Consider the following 22856-nt stretch of genomic DNA (forward strand, 5'->3'; position numbering starts at 1 on the left):
GAGTACGAGTGTGCGTGGGCACGGTGGGACGCGCCCTGGCCGTGCCAACCCGGACTACGTGGCACTGAAATAAAAAAACGAAGTGTTTTACTGCTTCTAGAGAAAAGAAAAACAGTCACCCGAATATCTCGCGGACGTTAGGTTTGGGTGACTTTGAGCAGCTAATCTCAAAGACAAAAATGTGGATTTTATTTCTTAGAAAGAAGCCGAACTACAGTATGCTAATACAACTTGTGTTTACATTGTCTGGCATCCGGCACAACCAACAAGCGACGCTCAATTTTTTTTTTTGAACATTAGTACAGACGCAAGCGCTCATACGTACGCGCATACACTCATCCCTATGGACGTGCGCACACACATCCTATCCCTATGAGGGTTCCTCTAACCATCTAAGTATTCAACTACCTTCAAAAAAAACTACAGGCTGGTTCATGATGACGCTCAATTTTCAATTGAATATAAACCCTCACAGTTTCAGAAGTTTCTTGATCTACAGTATAAGATGGCCATATGCGAAGCAGTCCAAAGAGTTGGCAACAATAGTCCTGTCGTCGAATTGTATCACAATTGGGAGATTTGGCTGATTTATACTCGTAGACACGCCTTCTAGTGTAGCACTGATTTTAGGTTCAAGGGCATCTTTGCAGTGAAATAAGTACTGATAAGCCAAGGAGATAACCTTTCCATCGCCATATTTGAGAACCATGCCATGTCTTGTCAGCTAGACCGGTATCCTGCACGAATGAACCATCCACATATGGTGCACCCAGCCTGAAGAAGGTCTAGGCCAAGGTGCGTGTTCCTCGTCCAGTGACATCTTACCTTTGATGATATATTCGACGCTATGCTTCTCAACTTGATCAAATGAAGAAAGGTAGCTACACAAAAATGCATGTGTAATCTCTCGAGGGGGGGAGGGGGTCTTTTTGGTGCATTTGGTCATTTCGCAAGGACAAGATACGCCATAACAACATGATGATCATGGGCCGAACCTCCTCGCTCTGTTCCGCCAATAGGCATAACAACCACTCCAGGCCAGTGTCAATTAGTTTATCATTTAAGGGTAGTGGCCATACCTGCTACATCAGATCCCAAAGCGAGACAAGGACTAGGCAGGTAATCAACGCATGAAAGGAATGTTCCTTAGTGAGGGAGTCCTGGATTAGGTGGTATCCGAACAGCCGGATTATATCCTTTGGCCGGACTGTTGGACTATGAAGATACAAGATTGAAGACTTCGTCCCGTGTCCGGATGGGACTCTACTTGGCGTGGAAGGCAAGCTAGGCAATACGGATATGTATATCTCCTCCTTTGTAACCGACCTTGTGTAACCCTAGCCGCCTCCGGTGTCTATATAAACCGGAGGGTTTTAGTCTGTAGGACAACATACAATCATACCATAGGCTAGCTTCTAGGGTTTAGCCTCTCCGATCTCGTGGTAGATCAACTCTTGTACTACTCATATTATCAAGAATAATCAAGCAGGATGTAGGGTTTTACCTCCATCAAGAGGGCCCGAACCTGGGTAAAATATCGCGTCCTCTGCCTCCTGTTACCATCCGCCTTAGACGCACAGTTCGGGACCCCCTACCCGAGATCCGCCGGTTTTGACACCGGCATTAGTGCTTTCATTGAGAGTTCTACTGTGCCGTCGCCGTAAGGAAGGATGTCTCGTCTCGTTGTTAAAAACAACATTACCGCCGGGGGAGCCCTAGCTGTCGGCCAAACTCTCCGGCTTGGCAGTTTCATCATGACCGCCCGTTCGGCCGCTGCACCGACGATGACCTCTCGGGTCATCAAAAACAGCCTCCATGTCGGCTCGGAATTCGCCGAGCGGATGGATCCAATGGAGCTCTCTTCCCTAAACGAGCTCTTGGATCGTATCGCCGCCTTGGGAGTCGCTACAGACTATGATCGGATTGGGCTTAAACCCGATCAAAGGGAGATTAACTCTCCACCGGTCACCTATCATATTGCGGTAGTGGAGGAACAATGCGGCGATTCTTCCTCTATTTTGAGGACTAACTATGTCCGGATTCCTGAGCTCTCCGAGCCGGATACCCGCTTACGGGAGGACATCACCCAAGCCCTGAACCTAGAATCAGGCAGCGGGCCAGACTTATCGGGCAACACTCCGGAACCCGAACTTCCAAGATTGGAAACTCCTCGGCCCCTGGGTCTCAGATCGGGTAGGGGTTCAGACTCAGATCCACCCACCCACCCAGACATAAACGATCTTTCCCACATCAGGCAAGAGCCCCATGAAACAGTACATCATTATTGGGCCAGATTCCTCCTTGTGATGAATAAGGTTAAGGACTGCCGCGAGGAAGACGCAGTCTCATTTTTCTGCAATAATTGCACGAACAAGGGAATCCTTAACGCCTTAAGTTGCCGTGACATATCACGCTTCGCTGACTTGGCGTCCATAGTACGAAAGTACTGTGCAAAGGAAAGCGCCTGGAAAACCGAAACGAAATTTTGGGATAATCCGGCTCAAAATATACACCCAATCCGAAGTAAAAGGGTGCACTATCATAAGACACCCGAGTTAGTTACAAAGAAACAAAAACCCTCTACAGGGCATGGAACCATATTGGAGGGATGGCTTAACGGACCCTGCAAAATTCATAGTACATCGGATACCATACCAACACACAGCCTTAGAGCATGTTGGATACTCCGGCAGGTGGCCAAAAGTGGTGAGGATCTTCTCATCCCAAATGCCACAGAGCACCATCCCGTGGATAACAATACGGTATTAACAGTCTTTGAAACCTTCGCATCAAATAATAGGCGCAAGCGAACGCTCCACAGCCTCGCCGAAATCTGCCACGTGGCAGCAATGAATCCATGGAGTGACATGGCTATTACCTTCAATGCTAGTGACGAACCTAAATTCCGAACGCCCGAGCACCAGCTGCACTGGTCCTCAGTCCAATTGTGGACGGCTTTCGACTCACCAAAGTACTCATGAACGACGGCAGTGGATTAAACCTCATTTATGAGGAAACTCTTCAAAAAATGAAAATAGACTAGAACTGCATTGAGCAAAGCAGCACAACCTTCAGAGGAATCATCCCCAGTCGGGAAGCACGCTGTGCTGGGAAAATCACACTAGATGTGGTATTCGGCACGCCGGAGAACTACAGGTCCGAAGAAATTACATTCCAAGTGGCCCCATTCAGTAGTGGATACCACACCCTTTTAGGACGGGAGGCATTCACGATCTTCCAAGCCATACCCCATTATGGGTACATGAAGCTCAAAATGCCCGGGCCCAACGGAATCATCACTCTCGCTAGTGATCCGGACATAGCACTCCGCGCCGAAAACAAAACAGCCGCATTGGCCCTCGAGGCATTATCCGAAGCCCTTTAGACCGAGGAATTAACTGCGCTACGCTCCACAGTGAACAGGGACGACGTGATACTTGACAAGAGATCCAAGTCCACCTCTTTTAAACCAGCGGATGAAATAGTCAAATTCCAAGTCCACCCAACGGACCCTACAAAAACAGCCTCCATTGGGGCACAGTTAAACCCTGCCGTGGACGCCGCACTACAAGAGTTCCTGCGCGAGAATTGGGACATATTCGCCTGGCACCCCTCAGACATGCCAGGAATCCCATGCAGGCTGGCCGAGCACAGCCTCAATATCCTAAAGGGATTCAAGCCGGTCAAGCAGGCTCTTCGGCGTTTCTCTGAACCTAAGAGACAGGCTATGGGAGAGGAACTAGCCAAGTTATTGGAGGCCGGGTTCATTAGAGAAATAGAACACCTGGACTGGCTAGCAAACCTGGTGATGGTACCAAAGAAGGACAAATCCTGGCACCTATGTGTCGATTTCAAGGACCTCAACAAGGCTTGCCCAAAGGATCCCTTCTCCCTCCCCCGTATTGATCAAATTATCGATGCTACCGCAGGACACGAGTCATTGTGTTTCCTCGACGCATACTCCGACTACCACCAAATCAAGATGGCGGAGTCCGACCAAGCCGCAACGGCATTTATCACACCATACAGCCCCTTCTGTTTCAACACAATGCCTTTTGGGCTCAAAAACGCCGGCGCAACATATCAGCGCATGATTCAGACATGTCTGTGAAGGAAATATGCCCTAGAGGCAATAATAAAGTTATTATTTATTTCCTTATATCATGATAAAAGTTTATTATTCATGCTAGAATTGTATTAACCGGAAACATAATACATGTGTGAATACATAGACAAACAGAGTGTCACTAGTATGCCTCTGTTGGGTTTCGTAGTAATTTCAAAAAATTTCCTACGCGCACACAGGATCATGTGATGCATAGCAACGAGAGGAGAGTGTTATCTACGTACCCAACGCAGACCGACTGCGGAAGCAATGACACGACGTAGAGGAAGTAGTCGTACGTCTTCACGATCCAACCGATCAAGCACCGAAACTACGGCACCTCCGAGTTCGAGCACACGTTCAGCTCGATGACGATCCCCGGACTCCGATCCAGCAAAGTGTCGGGGAAGAGTTTCGTCAGCACGACGGCGTGGTGACGATCTTGATGAACTACAGCAGCAGGGCTTCGCCTAAACTCCGCTACAGTATTATCGAGGAATATGGTGGCAGGGGGCACCGCACATGGCTAAGGAATCGATCACGTGGATCAACTTGTGTCAACTTGTGTGTTTAGAGGTGCCCCTGCCTCCGTATATAAAGGAGGAGAGGAGGGGAGGCTGGCCGGCCAAAGAGGGAGGCGCAGGAGAGTCCTACTCCCTCTGGGAGTAGGATTCCTCCCCCCAATCCTAGTCCAACTAGGATTCCTCGGAGGGGAAGGGAGAGAGGGGGGCCGGCCACCTTCTCCTAGTCCTAATAGGACTAGGGGAGGGGAAAGAGGCGCAGCCACCTTGGGCTGCCCCTTTCTCCTTTCCACTAAGGCCCATGATGGCCCATATGGCTCCCGGGGGGTTCCGGTAACCTCCCGGTAACCCGGTAAAATCCCGATTTCACCCGGAACACTTCCGATTTCCAAACATAGGCTTCCAATATATCAATCTTTACGTCTCGACCATTTCGAGACTCCTGTGGCAGTGATTGGAGAATTCTGTCAATGACGCAATCATCTGGAAGATTAACTCCCAATTGAATCAAGTGATTATTATACCCAGACATTTTGAGTATATGCTCACTGACAGAACTGTTCTCTTCCATCTTGCAGCTATAGAACTTATTGGAGACTTCATATCTCTCAATCCGGGCATTTGCTTGAAATATTAACTTCAACTCCTGGAACATCTCATATGCTCCATGACGTTCAAAACGTCGTTGAAGTCCCGATTCTAAGCCGTAAAGCATGGCACACTGAACTATCGAGTAGTCATCAGCTTTGCTCTGCCAGACGTTCATAACATCTGGCGTTGCTCCAGCAGCAGGCCTGGCACCCAGCGGTGCTTCCAGGACGTAATTCTTCTGTGCAGCAATGAGGATAATCCTCAAGTTACGGACCCAGTCCGTGTAATTGCTACCATCATCTTTCAACTTTGCTTTCTCAAGGAACGCATTAAAATTTAACGGAACAACAGCACGAGCCATCTATCAACATAAACAAGCAAGATATTATCAGGGACTAAGTTTATGATAAATTTTAAGTTCAATTAATCATATTATTAAAGAACTCCCACTTAGATAGACATCCCTCTAATCCTCTAAGTGATCACGTGATCCAAATCAACTAAACCATATCCGATCATCACGTGAGATGGAGTAGTTTCATCGGTGAACATCATTATGTTGATCATATCTACTATATGATTCACGCTCGACCTTTCGGTCTCCGTGTTCCGAGGCCATATCTGCATATGCTAGGCTCGTCAAGTTTAACCTGAGTATTCTGCGTGCGCAACTGTTTTGCACCCGTTGTATTTGAACGTAGAGCCTATCACACCCGATCATCACGTGGTGTCTCAGCACGAAGAACTTTTGCAACGGTGCATACTCAGGGAGAACACTTCTTGATAATTTAGTGAGAGATCATCTTATAATGCTACCGTCAATCAAAGCAAGATAAGATGCATAAAAAGATAAACATCACATGCAATCAATATAAGTGATATGATATGGCCATCATCATCTTGTGCTTGTGATCTCCATCTTCGAAGCACCGTCATGATCACCATCGTCACCGGCGCGACACCTTGATCTCCATCGTAGCATCGTTGTCGTCTCGCCAATCTTATGCTTCCACGACTATCACCAACCGTTTAGTAATAAAGTAAAGCATTACATCGCGATTGCATTGCATACAATAAAGCGACAACCATATGGCTCCTGCCAGTTGCCGATAACTTGGTTACAAAACATGATCATCTCATACAATAAAATTCAGCATCATGCCTTGACCATATCACATCACAACATGCCCTGCAAAAACAAGTTAGACGTCCTCTACTTTGTTGTTGCATGTTTTACGTGGCTGCTACGGGCTTAAGTAAGAACCAATCTCACCTACGCATCAAAACCACAACGATAGTTTGTCAAATAGACTCCGTTTTAACCTTCGCAAGGACCGGGCGTAGCCATACTTGGTTCAACTAAAGTTGGAGAGGCAGTCGCCCGCAAGCCATCTCTGTGCAAAGCACGTCGAGGGAACCGGTCTCGCGTAAGCGTACGCGTAAGGTTGGTCCGGGTCGTCTCATCCAACAATACCGCTGAACCAAAATATGACATGCTGGTAGGCAGTATGACTTGTATCGTCCACAACTCACTTGTGTTCTACTCGTGCATATAACATCAACATCATTAACCTAGGCTCGGATGCCACTGTTGGGTTTCGTAGTAATTTCAAAAAAATTCCTACGCGCACACAGGATCATGTGATGCATAGCAACGAGAGGAGAGTGTTATCTACGTACCCAACGCAGACCGACTGCGGAAGCAATGACACGACGTAGAGGAAGTAGTCGTACGTCTTCACGATCCAACCGATCAAGCACCGAAACTACGGCACCTCCGAGTTCGAGCACACGTTCAGCTCGATGACGATCCCCGGACTCCGATCCAGCAAAGTGTCGGGGAAGAGTTTCGTCAGCACGACGGCGTGGTGACGATCTTGATGAACTACAGCAGCAGGGCTTCGCCTAAACTCCGCTACAGTATTATCGAGGAATATGGTGGCAGGGGGCACCGCACACGGCTAAGGAATCGATCACGTGGATCAACTTGTGTCAACTTGTGTGTTTAGAGGTGCCCCTGCCTCTGTATATAAAGGAGGAGAGGAGGGGAGGCTGGCCGGCCAAGGGGGGGAGGCGCAGGAGAGTCCTACTCCCTCTGGGAGTAGGATTCCCCCTCCAATCCTAGTCCAACTAGGATTCCTCGGAGGGGAAAAGAGGAGGAGGGGGCCGGCCACCTCTCCTAGTCCTAATAGGACTAGGGGAAGGGGGTGGCGCGCAGCCCATCTAGGGCAGTCCCTTCTCTTTTCCACTAAGGCCCACTATGGCCCAAATAGCTCCCGGGGGGTTCCGGTAACCCTCTCGGTATTCCGGTAAAATCCCGATTTCACCCGGAACACTTCCGATATCCAAATATAGGCTTCCAATATATCAATCTTTACGTCTCGACCATTTCGAGACTCCTCGTCATGTCCGTGATCATATCCGGGACTCCGAACAACCTTCGGTACATCAAAATGTATAAACTCATAATATAACTGTCATCGTAACCTTAAGCGTGCGGACCCTACGGGTTCGAGAACAATGTAGACATGACCGAGACACGTCTCCGGTCAATAACCAATAGCGGGACCTGGATGCCCATATTGGCTCCTACATATTCTACGAAGATCTTTATCGGTCAGACCGCATAACAACATACGTTGTTCCCTTTGTCATCGGTATGTTACTTGCCCGAGATTCGATCGTCGGTATCCAATACCTAGTTCAATCTCGTTACCGGCAAGTCTCTTTACTCGTTCCGTAATACATCATCTCACGACTAACATATTAGTTGTAATGCTTGCAAGGCTTATGTGATGTGTATTACCGAGAGGGCCCAGAGATACCTCTCCGACAATCGGAGTGACAAATCCTAATCTCGAAATACGCCAACCCAACATCGACCATTGGAGACACCTGTAGTACTCCTTTATAATCACCCAGTTACGTTGTGACGTTTGGTAGTACCCAAAGTGTTCCTCCGGTAAATGGGAGTTGCATAATCTCATAGTCATAGGAACATGTATAAGTCATGAAGAAAGCAATAGCAACATACTAAATGATCGGGTGCTAAGCTAATGGAATGGGTCATGTCAATCAGATCATTCTACTAATGATGTGACCTCGTTAATCAAATAACAACTCATTGTTTATGGTTAGGAAACATAACCATCTTTGATTAACGAGCTAGTCAAGTAGAGGCATACTAGTAACACTCTGTTTGTCTATGTATTCACACATGTATCATGTTTCCGGTAAATACAATTCTAGCATGAATAATAAACATTTATCATGATTATAAGGAAATAAATAATAACTTTATTATTGCCTCTAGGGCATATTTCCTTCAGTCTCCCACTTGCACTAGAGTCAATAATCTAGATTACACTGTAATGATTCTAACACCCATGGAGCTTTGGTGCTGATCATGTTTTGCTCGTGGAAGAGGCTTAGTCAACGGGTCTGCAACATTCAGATCCGTATGTATCTTGCAAATCTCTATGTCTCCCACCTGGACTAGATCCCGGATGGAGTTGAAGCGTCTCTTGATGTGTTTGGTCCTTTTGTGAAATCTGGATTCCTTTGCCAAGGCAATTGCACCAGTATTGTCACAAAAGATTTTCATTGGACCCGATGCACTAGGTATGACACCTAGATCGGATATGAACTCCTTCATCCAGACTCCTTCATTTGCTGCTTCCAAAGCAGCTATGTATTCCGCTTCACATGTAGATCCCGCTACGACGCTTTGTTTAGAACTGCACCAACTGACAGCTCCACCGTTTAATGTAAACACGTATCCGGTTTGCGATTTAGAATCGTCCGGATCAGTGTCAAAGCTTGCATCAACGTAACCTTTTACGATGAGCTCTTTGTCACTTCCATATACGAGAAACATATCCTTAGTCCTTTTCAGGTATTTCAGGATGTTCTTGACCGCTGTCCAGTGATCCATTCCTGGATTACTTTGGTACCTCCCTGCTAAACTTATAGCAAGGCACACATCAGATCTGGTACACAGCATTGCATACATGATAGAGCCTATGGCTGATGCATAGGGAACATCTTTCATATTCTCTCTATCTTCTGCAGTGGTCGGGCATTGAGTCTTACTCAATTTCACACCTTGTAACACAGGCAAGAACCCTTTCTTTGCTTGATCCATTTTGAATTTCTTCAAAATTTTGTCAAGGTATGTGCTTTGTGAAAGTCCAATTAAGCGTCTTGATCTGTCTCTATAGATCTTAATGCCTAATATGTAAGCAGCTTCACCGAGGTCTTTCATTGAAAAACTTTTATTCAAGTATCCCTTTATGCTATCCAGAAATTCTATATCATTTCCAATCAGTAATATGTCATCCACATATAATATCAGAAATGCTACAGAGCTCCCACTCACTTTCTTGTAAATACAGGCTTCTCCAAAAGTCTGTATAAAACCAAATGCTTTGATCACACTATCAAAACGTTTATTCCAACTCCGAGAGGCTTGCACCAGTCCATAAATGGATCGCTGGAGCTTGCACACTTTGTTAGCTCCCTTTGAATCGACAAACCTTCTGGTTGCATCATATACAACTCTTCTTCCAGGAATCCATTCAGGAATGCAGTTTTTACATCCATTTGCCAAATTTCATAATCATAAAATGCGGCAATTGCTAACATGATTCGGACGGACTTAAGCATCGCTACGGGTGAGAAGGTCTCATCGTAGTCAATTCCTTGAACTTGCCGAAAACCTTTTGCGACAAGTCGAGCTTTGTAGACAGTAACATTACCATCAGCGTCAGTCTTCTTCTTAAAGATCCATTTATTCTCAATCGCTTGCCGATCATCGGGCAAGTCAACCAAAGTCCATACTTTGTTCTCATACATGGATCCCATCTCAGATTTCATGGCTTCTAGCCACTTTGCGGAATCTGGGCTCACCATCGCTTCTTCATAGTTCGTAGGTTCATCATGATCTAGTAGCATGACCTCAAGAACAGGATTACCGTACCACTCTGGTGCGGATCTTACTCTGGTTGATCTACGAAGTTCAGTAGTATCTTGATCTGAAGTTTCATGATCATTATCATTGGCTTCCTCACTAACTGGTGTAGGTGTCACTGAAACAGTTTTCTGTGATGAACTACTTTCCAGTAAGGGAGCAGGTACAGTTACCTCGTCAAGTTCTACTTTCCTCCCACTCACTTCTTTCGAGAGAAACTCCTTCTCTAGAAATGATCCATTCTTAGCAACAAATGTTTTGCCTTCGGATCTGTGATAGAAGGTGTACCCAACAGTTTCCTTTGGGTATCCTATGAATACACATTTCTCCGATTTGGGTTCGAGCTTATCAGGTTGAAGCTTTTTCACATAAGCATCGCAGCCCCAAACTTTAAGAAACGACAACTTTGGTTTCTTGCCAAACCATAGTTCATAGGGCGTCGTCTCAACGGATTTTGATGGTGCCCTATTTAACGTGAATGCGGCCGTCTCTAAAGCATATCCCCAAAATGATAGCGGTAAATCTGTAAGAGACATCATAGATCGCACCATATCTAGTAAAGTACGATTACGACGTTCGGACACACCATTACGCTGTGGTGTTCCGGGGGGCGTGAGTTGCGAAACTATTCCACAGTTTTTCAAATGTACACCAAACTCGTAACTCAAATATTCTCCTCCACGATCAGATTGTAGAAACTTTATTTTCTTGTTACGATGATTTTCAACTTCACTCTGAAATTCTTTGAACTTTTCAAATGTTTCAGACTTATGCTTCATTAAGTAGATATATCCATATCTGCTCAAATCATCTGTGAAGGTGAGAAAATAACGATATCCGCCACGAGCCTCAATATTCATCGGACCACATACATCAGTATGTATGATTTCCAACAAATCTGTTGCTCTCTCCATAGTACCGGAGAACGGTGTTTTAGTCATCTTGCCCATGAGGCACGGTTCGCAAGTACCAAGTGATTCATAATCAAGTGGTTCCAAAAGTCCATTAGTATGGAGTTTCTTTATGCGTTTTACACCGATATGACCTAAACGACAGTGCCACAAATAAGTTGCACTTTCATTATCAACTCTGTATCTTTTGGTTTCAACATTATGAATATGTGTATTACTACTATCGAGATTTAGTAAGAATAGACCACTCTTCAAGGGTGCATGACCATAAAAGATATTACTCATATAAATAGAACAACCATTATTCTCTGATTTAAATGAATAACCGTCTCGCATTAAACAAGATCCAGATATAATGTTCATGCTCAACGCTGGCACCAAATAACAATTATTTAGGTCTAATATTAATCCCGAAGGTAGATGTAGAGGTAGCGTGCCGACCGCGATTACATCGACTTTGGAACTGTTTCCCACGCGCATCGTCACCTCGTCCTTTGCCAGTGCCCGCTTATTCTGTAGTCCCTGTTTCGAGTTGCAAATATTAGCAACAGAACCAGTATCAAATACCCAGGTGCTACTGCGAGCATTGGTAAGGTACACATCAATAACATGTATATCACATATACCTTTGTTCACCTTGCCATCCTTCTTATCTGCCAAATACTTGGGGCAGTTCCGCTTCCAGTGACCAGTCTGCTTGCAGTAGAAGCACTCAGTTTCAGGCTTAGGTCTAGACTTGGGTTTCTTCTCTTGAGCAGCAACTTGCTTGCCGTTCTTTTTGAAGTTCCCCTTTTTCTTCCCTTTGCCCTTTTTCTTGAAACTAGTGGTCTTTGTTAACCATCAACACTTGATGCTCCTTCTTGATTTCTACCTCCGCAGCTTTTAGCATTGCGAAGAGCTCGGGAATAGTCTTGTTCATCCCTTGCATATTATAGTTCATCACGAAGCTCTTGTAGCTTGGTGGCAGTGATTGGAGAATTCTGTCAATGACGCAATCATCTGGAAGATTAACTCCCAATTGAATCAAGTGATTATTATACCCAGACATTTTGAGTATATGCTCACTGACAGAACTGTTCTCTTCCATCTTGCAGCTATAGAACTTATTGGAGACTTCATATCTCTCAATCCGGGCATTTGCTTGAAATATTAACTTCAACTCCTGGAACATCTCATATGCTCCATGACGTTCAAAACGTCGTTGAAGTCCCGATTCTAAGCCGTAAAGCATGGCACACTGAACTATCGAGTAGTCATCAGCTTTGCTCTGCCAGACGTTCATAACATCTGGCGTTGCTCCAGCAGCAGGCCTGGCACCCAGCGTGCTTCCAGGACGTAATTCTTCTGTGCAGCAATGAGGATAATCCTCAAGTTACGGACCCAGTCCGTGTAATTGCTACCATCATCTTTCAACTTTGCTTTCTCAAGGAACGCATTAAAATTTAACGGAACAACAGCACGAGCCATCTATCTACAATCAACATAAACAAGCAAGATACTATCAGGGACTAAGTTCATGATAAATTTTAAGTTCAATTAATCATATTATTAAAGAACTCCCACTTAGATAGACATCCCTCTAATCCTCTAAGTGATCACGTGATCCAAATCAACTAAACCATGTCCGATCATCACGTGAGATGGAGTAGTTTCATCGGTGAACATCATTATGTTGATCATATCTACTATATGATTCACGCTCGACCTTTCGGTCTCCGTGTTCCGAGGCCATATCTGCATATGCTAGGCCCGTCAAGTTTAACCTGAGTATTCTGCGTGCGCAACTGTTTTGCACCCGTTGTATTTGAACGTAGAGCCTATCACACCCGATCATCACGTGGTGTCTCAGCACGAAGAACTTTTGCAACGGTGCATACTCAGGGAGAACACTTCTTGATAATTTAGTGAGAGATCATCTTATAATGCTACCGTCAATCAAAGCAAGATAAGATGCATAAAAAGATAAACATCACATGCAATCAATATAAGTGATATGATATGGCCATCATCATCTTGTGCTTGTGATCTCCATCTCCGAAGCACCGTCATGATCACCATCGTCACCGGCGCGACACCTTGATCTCCATCGTAGCATCGTTGTCGTCTCGCCAATCTTATGCTTCCACGACTATCACTACCGTATAGTAATAAAGTAAAGCATTACATCGCGATTGCATTGCATACAATAAAGCGACAACCATATGGCTCCTGCCAGTTGCCGATAACTTGGTTACAAAACATGATCATCTCATACAATAAAATTCAGCATCATGCCTTGACCATATCACATCACAACATGCCCTGCAAAAACAAGTTAGACGTCCTCTACTTTGTTGTTGCATGTTTTACGTGGCTGCTACGGGCTTAAGTAAGAACCAATCTCACCTACGCATCAAAACCACAACGATAGTTTGTCAAATAGACTCCGTTTTAACCTTCGCAAGGACCGGGCGTAGCCATACTTGGTTCAACTAAAGTTGGAGAGGCAGTCGCCCGCAAGCCATCTCTGTGCAAAGCACGTCGAGGGAACCGGTCTCGCGTAAGCGTACGCGTAAGGTTGGTCCGGGTCGTCTCATCCAACAATACCGCTGAACCAAAATATGACATGCTGGTAGGCAGTATGACTTGTATCGTCCACAACTCACTTGTGTTCTACTCGTGCATATAACATCAACATCATTAACCTAGGCTCTGATGCCACTGTTGGGTTTCGTAGTAATTTCAAAAAATTTCCTACGCGCACACAGGATCATGTGATGCATAGCAACGAGAGGAGAGTGTTGTCTACGTACCCAACGCAGACCGACTGCGGAAGCAATGACACGACGTAGAGGAAGTAGTCGTACGTCTTCACGATCCAACCGATCAAGCACCGAAACTACGGCACCTCCGAGTTCGAGCACACGTTCAGCTCGATGACGATCCCCGGACTCCGATCCAGCAAAGTGTCGGGGAAGAGTTTCGTCAGCACGACGGCGTGGTGACGATCTTGATGAACTACAGCAGCAGGGCTTCGCCTAAACTCCGCTACAGTATTATCGAGGAATATGGTGGCAGGGGGCACCGCACACGGCTAAGGAATCGATCACGTGGATCAACTTGTGTAAACTTGTGTGTTTAGAGGTGCCCCTGCCTCCGTATATAAAGGAGGAGAGGAGGGGAGGCTGGCCGGCCAAAGAGGGAAGCGCAGGAGAGTCCTACTCCCTCTGGGAGTAGGATTCCTCCCCCCAATCCTAGTCCAACTAGGATTCCTCGGAGGGGAAGGGAGAGAGGGGGGCCGGCCACCTTCTCCTAGTCCTAATAGGACTAGGGGAGGGGAAAGAGGCGCAGCCACCTTGGGCTGCCCCTTTCTCCTTTCCACTAAGGCCCATGATGGCCCATATGGCTCCCGGGGGGTTCCGGTAACCTCCCGGTAACCCGGTAAAATCCCGATTTCACCCGGAACACTTCCGATGTCCAAACATAGGCTCCCAATATATCAATCTTTACGTCTCGACCATTTCGAGACTCCTCGTCATGTCCGTGATCACATCCGGGACTCCGAACAACCTTCGGTACATCAAAATGCATAAACTCATAATATAACTGTCATCGTAACCTTAAGCGTGCGGACCCTACGGGTTCGAGAACAATGTAGACATGACCGAGACATGTCTCTGGTCAATAACCAATAGCGAGACCTGGATGCCCATATTGGCTCCTACATATTCTACGAAGATCTTTATCGGTCAGACCGCATAACAACATACGTTGTTCCCTTTGTCATCGGTATGTTACTTGCCCGAGATTCGATCGTCGGTATCCAATACCTAGTTCAATCTCGTTAACGGCAAGTCTCTTTACTCGTTCCGTAATACATCATCTCACAACTAACATATTAGTTGCAATGCTTGCAAGGCTTATGTGATGTGTATTACCGAGAGGGCCCAGAGATACCTCTCCGACAATCGGAGTGACAAATCCTAATCTCGAAATACGCCAACCCAACATCGACCATTGGAGACACCTGTAGTACTCCTTTATAATCACCCATTTACGTTGTGACGTTTGGTAGTACCCAAAGTGTTCCTCCGGTAAACGGGAGTTGCATAATCTCATAGTCGTAGGAACATGTATAAGTCATGAAGAAAGCAATAGCAACATACTAAACGATCAGGTGCTAAGCTAATGGAATGGGTCATGTCAATCAGATCATTCTACTAATGATGTGACCTCGTTAATCAAATAACAACTCATTGTTCATGGTTAGGAAACATAACCATCTTTGATTAACGAGCTAGTCAAGTAGAGGCATACTAGTGACACTCTGTTTGTCTATGTATTCACACATGTATTATGTTTCCGGAAAATACAATTCTAGCATGAATAATAAACATTTATCATGATTATAAGGAAATAAATAATAACTTTATTATTGCCTCTAGGGCATATTTCCTTCAGCCTCCCACTTGCACTAGAGTCAATAATCTAGATTACACTGTAATGAATCTAACACCCATGGAGCTTTGGTGCTGATCATGTTTTGCTCGTGGAAGAGGCTTAGTCAACGGGTCTGCAATATTCAGATCCGTATGTATCTTGCAAATCTCTATGTCTCCCACCTGGACTAGATCCCGGATGGAGTTGAAGCGTCTCTTGATGTGTTTGGTCCTTTTGTGAAATCTGGATTCCTTTGCCAAGGCAATTGCACCAGTATTGTCACAAAAGATTTTCATTGGACCCGATGCACTAGGTATGACACCTAGATCGGATATGAACTCCTTCATCCAGACTCCTTCATTTGCCTTAGTGGAGAGAGAGAGGGGCAGCCAAAGGTGGGCCACGCGCCTCCTCCCCCCTGGTCCGAATTGGACTAGGAGAGGGGGGGCGCCCCCCCTTTCCTTCTTCCTCCCCACTTCTTTCCCCCTCCTAGTAGGAGTCCTACTCCTACTAGGAGGAGGACTCCTCCTTGGCGCGCCATAGGGGCCGGCCGGCCTCCTCCTCTCTTGAACCTTTATATACGGAGGCAGGGGCACCCCAGAAACACACAAGTTGATCCATGTGATCATATTCTTAGCCATGTGCGGCGCCCCCTGCCACCATAGTCCTCGATAATATTGTAGCGGTGCTTAGGCGAAGCCCTGCGACAATAGTACATCAAGATCGTCACCACGCTGTTGTGCTGACGGAACTCTTCCCCGACACTTTGCTGGATCGGAGTCCGGGGATCGTCATCGAGCTGAACGTGTGCTAAAACTCGGAGGTGCCGTAGTTTCGGTGCTTGATCGGTCAGGCCGTGAAGACGTACGACTACATCAACCGCGTTGTCATAACGCTTCCGCTGTCGGTCTACAAGGGTACGTAGATCACACTCTCCCCTCGTTGCTATGCATCACCATGATCTTGCATGTGCGTAGGAAATTTTTTGAAATTACTACGTTCCCCATCAGTCTGGAGAAACAGATCAGCAAAACAGTAGAGGCATACGTAGACGATGTGGTCGTCAAAACCAAACACGTCGACTCTCTAATAGACGACTTGAGGCTCACATTCAACAACCTCCGAACATACGACATCAAGCTCAATCCAGAAAAATGCGTTTTCGGCGTACCAGCCGGAAAGCTACTGGGTTTCATTGTCTCCAATAGAGGAACTGAAGCTAATCCGGCCAAAATCCGAGCTTTGTCACAGTTGGCTACCCCAACAGACCTCAAACAAATCCAGAAATTAACTGGATGTGTGGCGGCTCTAAGCCGCTTTATCTCCCGCTTAGGAGAAAAGGCATTACCCCTTTATCGCCTCCTTCGGCACACCGAACACTTCGAGTGGACGGACGCTGCCACAGCCGGATTGGAAGAAATAAAGGCCATATTGGCAACCAACCCAATCCTGGTCGCGCCAAACATCAGCGAACCAATGTTGTTGTACATTGCGGCAACTCATCAGGTTGTAAGTGCAGTGCTCGTCGTCGAATGAGAAGCGGACAGACATAAATTCCCTCTTCAAAAGCCGGTATATTATGTATCCACTGTCCTCACTCCATGCAAATCACAGTACCCACATTATCAAAAGATAGCCTATGCGGTATTCATGGCATCCTGGAAGTTGCGACACTACTTTCAAGAGTGCTCGATTACAGTAGCCTCGGAAGTGCCCCTTAATGATATTATAAACAACCGCGACGCCACGGGCCGGATTGCCAAATGGACCATTGAGCTCCTCCCGTTCGACATAACATACAAACCTCGGTGAGCCATTAAATCGCAAGTATTGGACGACTTTGTCGCCGAATGGACGGAAGCCGAACTCCCTAAAGAGTACGGCGCATACTCCAATTGGATCATGCACTTCGATGGCTCCAAAATGCTGGCTGGTCTGGGGGCTGGCGTCGTCCTGACGTCCCCAACTGGAGATACAGTGCAATACATACTGCAGATACTGTATACAGACTCCAACAACGCAGCCGAATACGAAGCCCTGTTACATGGTCTTCGGATGGCACTTTCCATGGGCATTCAACGCTTAGAGGTGCATGGGGATTCGAACCTCGCAATATCCCAAATAAATGGAGACTTCGATGCCAAAGATCCGAAGATGGCGGCCTATCAAAACGCCGTCCTAAAGATGTCAGCTCGGTTCGAGGGGCTCGAATTTCACCATGTGGCTCGGGAAAACAATCAGGCGGCGGATATCCTCGCCCGCATCGGCGCAAAACACGATGCGGTCCCCCCCCCCCAACATCTTTTTGGAGAGGTTGTTTATGCCATCTGTGGTATGGGAAGGGGACACTGGTAACAATAGTCTGGACCCGGCCAAAATGCCCGATACCAAACACTCTGACATAATTGGAAGCTCTGCCACCGAAATAACACCTTCAGCCCACGTCATAATGGCCATCATTGCCCCGTGGACAGAACCATTCTTGGCCTACCTAACTAGGCAGGAACTTCCCGCGGACCAAAATGAGGCACGCTGCATAGTGCGGCGATCTAAAGCCTACAGGGTCCACGAGCGAGAGCTGTATAAAAAAGCACTACCGGAGTCCTTCAAAGGTGCATCTCCGAAGAGGAAGGGCGGAAGCTTTTGGCAGAAATTCACGCCGGACTTGGTGGCTACCACGCCGCAGCCCGGGCCCTTGTAAGCAAGGCCTTTCGTACAGGGTTTTATTGGCCGACGGCCCGAGCAGACGCACAGGACTTGGTCCAACGCTGCCCGGTTGCCAGCTTTTTGCAAACCAAAGCCACATGCCACCCACCGCCCTCCAAACAATCCCCATTACCTGGCCCTTCACGGTCTGGGGGCTTGACATGGTTGGACCCCTTAAAGGGGAACCCATAAGAAAAATACTTACTGGTTATGGTGGATAAATTCACCAAATGGATAGAAGCCAAACCTGTTAAAACAACCGAATACAGACCGGTGATAGACTTCATATCCGGGGTCGTACACCGTTATGGCGTCCCCCACAGCATCATCACTGACAACGTCACGAACTTCACGGCCGATGAGGTAAAACTCTGGTGCAGCAACATGGGCATCAAGCTCGATTATGCTTCCGTCTATCACCCACAAACCAACAGCCAAGTTGAGCGAGCAAATGGTCTTATCATGAGAGGCGTTAAACCCAGATTAGTGCGGTCCTTAAAGGAGTCTAACACGCACTAGGTAGAGGAGCTCGACTCCGTACTCTGGGGGGCTGCGGACCACGCCGAATCGTACTACCGGATATACACCCTTCTTTATGGTGTACGGCGTAGAGGCAGTTCTGCCCTGCGACATAATTCATGACTCACCTCGAGTGCGCATGTACGAAGAAAGAGAAGCCGAGATCGATCGGCAGGACAGTCTCACTACAAGAAATATGTCAACTTGTGACCACCACTATTGGTCACTGAAAGGTCACAAATTTCCATTTGCGACCTTTTTGTGACCAAAAACAGAAGGTCAAAAGCTGGCGGTCATAAACTGACTATAGCGACCTTTCTTCTGGAATGGTCGAAGACGTTTACGACCAAAATATGTCCACTATGGCGTTTTGGTCACTAGCAACCTCCCCAGGCCACGTAGGCATCCAGCGTGGCAAGCTGATGTGGCACAAGATTCAGCCCGGTCCAATTCAGTTTTCTACATGGGCCTAGCCCATTAATTCAGCCTTTCTATATTTTTTTCTGTCAATTTTTGGTCGACTTCATGGGCCTGGCCCAACATTGCAGTCTTTTTTATTATTGGGCCTTGGCCTTTTCGTCTAAATAATTATAATTTCCTTTTTTTATTAAATGGGTCCACCAGTCAGATGGGTCCCAGTTGTCAGGTTTGGGTCTGGTAAGTGAGTCCCATCTATCAGGCTCATATTCTTCATATTTCAACTAGTATTTAACTTGGCAGACAAAAGCACACATGATACTTCAAATAAGAGCAACCAGATCACGTTGCCAATACATATGACCATGTGTAATGCAGTACTTTACAAGATCTACATGTGTAACGAGCTCTACAAGTGTGATACAATACTGCTTTACAAGAAAATGACGACATGCCGGACTCGCTGGACAACCATAGTCAAGGCTGGGAACAAACAAAATGGCAACATGGCTTCCTCTGTCAGGGCTGCCGGTGCTGCTCCTTCCCCGCCGCCGCACAGGTGAATTTCCTGCACAAGTGAAATTGGACTGAATCTGTAAACTTGTTTATACTCCTGGACTGTGTTTGGAATGAATTTGGAGTACAAGGAAACCAAAACAATATCTGGACTGTGTTTGGACTAAATTTGGAGTACTCCTGGATTGAATTTGGACTGAATTTAACTGAAACAATGATCAGGACAATGAACAGTACACAAAACATTATAGTCCAGAACCATATGTGACGGACGGTACCCCAACATTACACAAAGGATGGTCAATGATCAAGACTAGTGTGCAATGATATATACCTTTGGTGACCGGGCTAGAATAATGGACCATAGCCTGAGGATCACGACGTTCATCGTCTTGACGTACTCGTGCACCTTCTTCATGATGGGCTGTGCCTCCACTATACTCTCCATCGTCATCTTGTCCGAGGACTTGTCGATGATCACCTCTGAGCATATCTCACCTATCTTTCTCTGCTTGGCCTGGACCATCGCGCCCACCGCTAGTAGCAAGGATGCTGCCAGTGCATAACCGACCCACTCGCTGCAATAGAACAGATGAAACTTGCATATTATTCCAAGTCCCATTTTCAACTTGAGTACACACAAATATGTAACCAGGATTCAATGAAAATGATGCTTATAATCTTAATGATGCACTAAGCAGACTAACGGAAATATATATGGGAGGTATTCAGAAACATGTTTAATGGAAATATCCAGCTTGGAGATATTCAGAAGCATGATACTCCTAATCATGTACTTATGCTGAGAATATTTATGCTTGCATGTTCAGAATATATACTCTACTCAGCTTTACTAAGAAATATTGTTAAATCTTGTTCGGTCTTGTTGAATACTCCAAGCAACTAATCCTACTGCGACTGCATCTTGAGTATAGTTACTCCAAGCAACTCTCTCGGACAAGTACTAACTAGAAAGAGCACCATGGGGACGGGGAGGTTTGGATGGAAATCTCACCAGGATGAGGTCGAAGATGAACCAGGAGGTGCCGAAGAGGAACACGAATAGGGACTGCAGAAACGGCATGAACTCCAGCCCTCTTCGACCAACCTCTGCACAAGCACAACCACACGCATGTCTCATGATTCAGTAGTCAGCGCGTACACCAAACTGTTGACTGTGGATTTCAGAAATGTGTGCGTGCGTACCGTGAAGACGGCGATCCGTGAAGCTGATCATGACGTTGATGCAGGGCACGGCGATGGCGCCATGCCGCGGTGCCGCCGCCGAGGACGACGAGGGAGAGGACCAGGACCCCCGCTCGCAGTCGGTGGTGGCGACCAGGAACATACAAAGAGTACAAGAACAAACAAAGCTCATGGTTACACTTAATTCACATTTTCTAACTCTCTTTTTACATGTATAAGATGCTAGAAATAAGATGTAGGCCTCTTTTGGTTCATAGGATAGGATTATCATAGGAATAGGAATCTTGTAGGAAATGAGATGACATGTATCTCAAATCCTATGAGTAGGAATAGGAAACAAGATGTCATTTGGTTGACACCAAAGGAATTTTTCCATTGAGTCTAGGCTCTTTTTTATTTTCCTATGAAATGTGGAGGATAGGAACCAATCCTATGTAGGAATAGGAATCCATTCCTATGAACCAAAGGGCTTTAAAGGAAAAAAATCCTATAAGAATCCTATCCTCTAAAATTCCTATGAAATTCCTCTAAACCAAAGGAGGCCGTAGAGTTTTCAAAAAATAATCAGCATACTTGCATTTTGCAGTGCTACTGTGTGCACTGGACAACAATCATTTATGGACTTAATTCAAAACACTTGTAACATAACATAAGCATGGTGAACAGGGTACCGCATTTGATACCAACTGAGAACACTTATTACATAACAAGACAAGAGCAAAGTGAACTTAGTGTCGCAGTGTTGTTTAAGAGAGGGGCTCGTTCAATTTAAATTCACACCGAATGAGGCCAGAACCAACTTACATGATCTGGTATAAATCTACCAAATACCCTATTTCAGCAACATCACAGAACACACGAACTAAACCTAACATACAAGTGAGGTCACGACCAATATACATGACCTAGTAAGGAACCAAGGACCTTCAGTAGAAACCACCAAAACCTCGGCACGATCCACAGAAACAATATTATTCTACCATTTGGTTAAAGCTAGAACACTGCGACGCTGCATACATCTCCCTATGCAGCAACTAAAATCAAGTGTCTTCGCCATACACAAGACCAACACGGTACCAAAAATGATCTATTGCACAACCACGGCAGTTAGTACCAGCCAGCACAGTTAAAGTTGCATCCACGGATCATGGCAACTCAAGAGAAGTGATATACCTCGTTGATGGCGAGCATCTGGCCGTTGGCCTTCTTCACCTTCTTGAGCTTCCTCGGGAAGTACCTGCGTGCAAACAACCAAACACATAAGCGCCGACGAAACCAGCGCGCGAGGAAGATCGAGGTCGGGGGAGGAGACTGACCAGAACTTGGACTTGGCGCGGACCTCGTTGGTGGCCCAAAGCTTCATGCGGTAGATCTTGGGCTGCTCATCGCCGGGGGTCGGCAGCGCGCGACCCACCACCTGGTACTGGTGGAACTGCGTGCAAACACAGAGAGGTCAGCCACGATGGGGGTAAGATCGACGGCACGGCGGATCTAGAGAACTGGGGGAGGACGGCGGGGCGGGGAAGAGAGAGATAGAGAGAGGGAGGAGGAGCTTACCCTATGGGCGACCATTCTGGCGAGCTCTTGTGACCAGAGTGTAGGGCGGCGAGCGCGGGGCGGCGAAGCGAGAGGCGAGGTTGGATACGTAGTGCTGGAGGAAGGAGGAGGCGGCGGCGAGGTGGGTGGGAGGCGGGGAGGGGGAGGGGCACCGCTGAACTATATCGACGTCGTGGATGACGACGAGCACTCCCCTCCACCTCTGCCCCCGAAGCTCATCTCCATGCCTCCTCCCTGGTCACCGACGCCTTGCGTGCCGGAGATGGCTGCCGGCCTAGATGGCAGTGACAGAGAGGGAGTTGGGTGAGTGGGTGGGGAGAGGGAGTGGGTGGATCTGGCCGCCGGTTGAGGGGAGAGGAGGGGGAGCGGCAACGGAGAAGGGGGATCCGATGAGTTGTGGCGCAGGTTGAGGTATGGGT

At 46.7% G+C, this 22856-nt stretch overlaps 1 long non-coding RNA gene across 1 annotated transcript; it reads right to left on the reverse strand.

The window, feature by feature from the left end:
* Window positions 1–22045: 22045 nt before the first annotated feature.
* LOC119328376 lies at window positions 22046–22463 on the reverse strand. Its single transcript, XR_005158942.1, has 3 exons — window positions 22438–22463; window positions 22197–22312; window positions 22046–22117 (listed from the first exon to the last, which is right to left on the reverse strand). It is a non-coding gene; the product is annotated as an uncharacterized LOC119328376 (long non-coding RNA).
* Window positions 22464–22856: the final 393 nt, after the last annotated feature.

The sequence above is a fragment of the Triticum dicoccoides genome, chromosome 7A (assembly GCF_002162155.2).
Source record: "Triticum dicoccoides isolate Atlit2015 ecotype Zavitan chromosome 7A, WEW_v2.0, whole genome shotgun sequence".
Classification (NCBI taxonomy): domain Eukaryota; kingdom Viridiplantae; phylum Streptophyta; class Magnoliopsida; order Poales; family Poaceae; genus Triticum; species Triticum dicoccoides.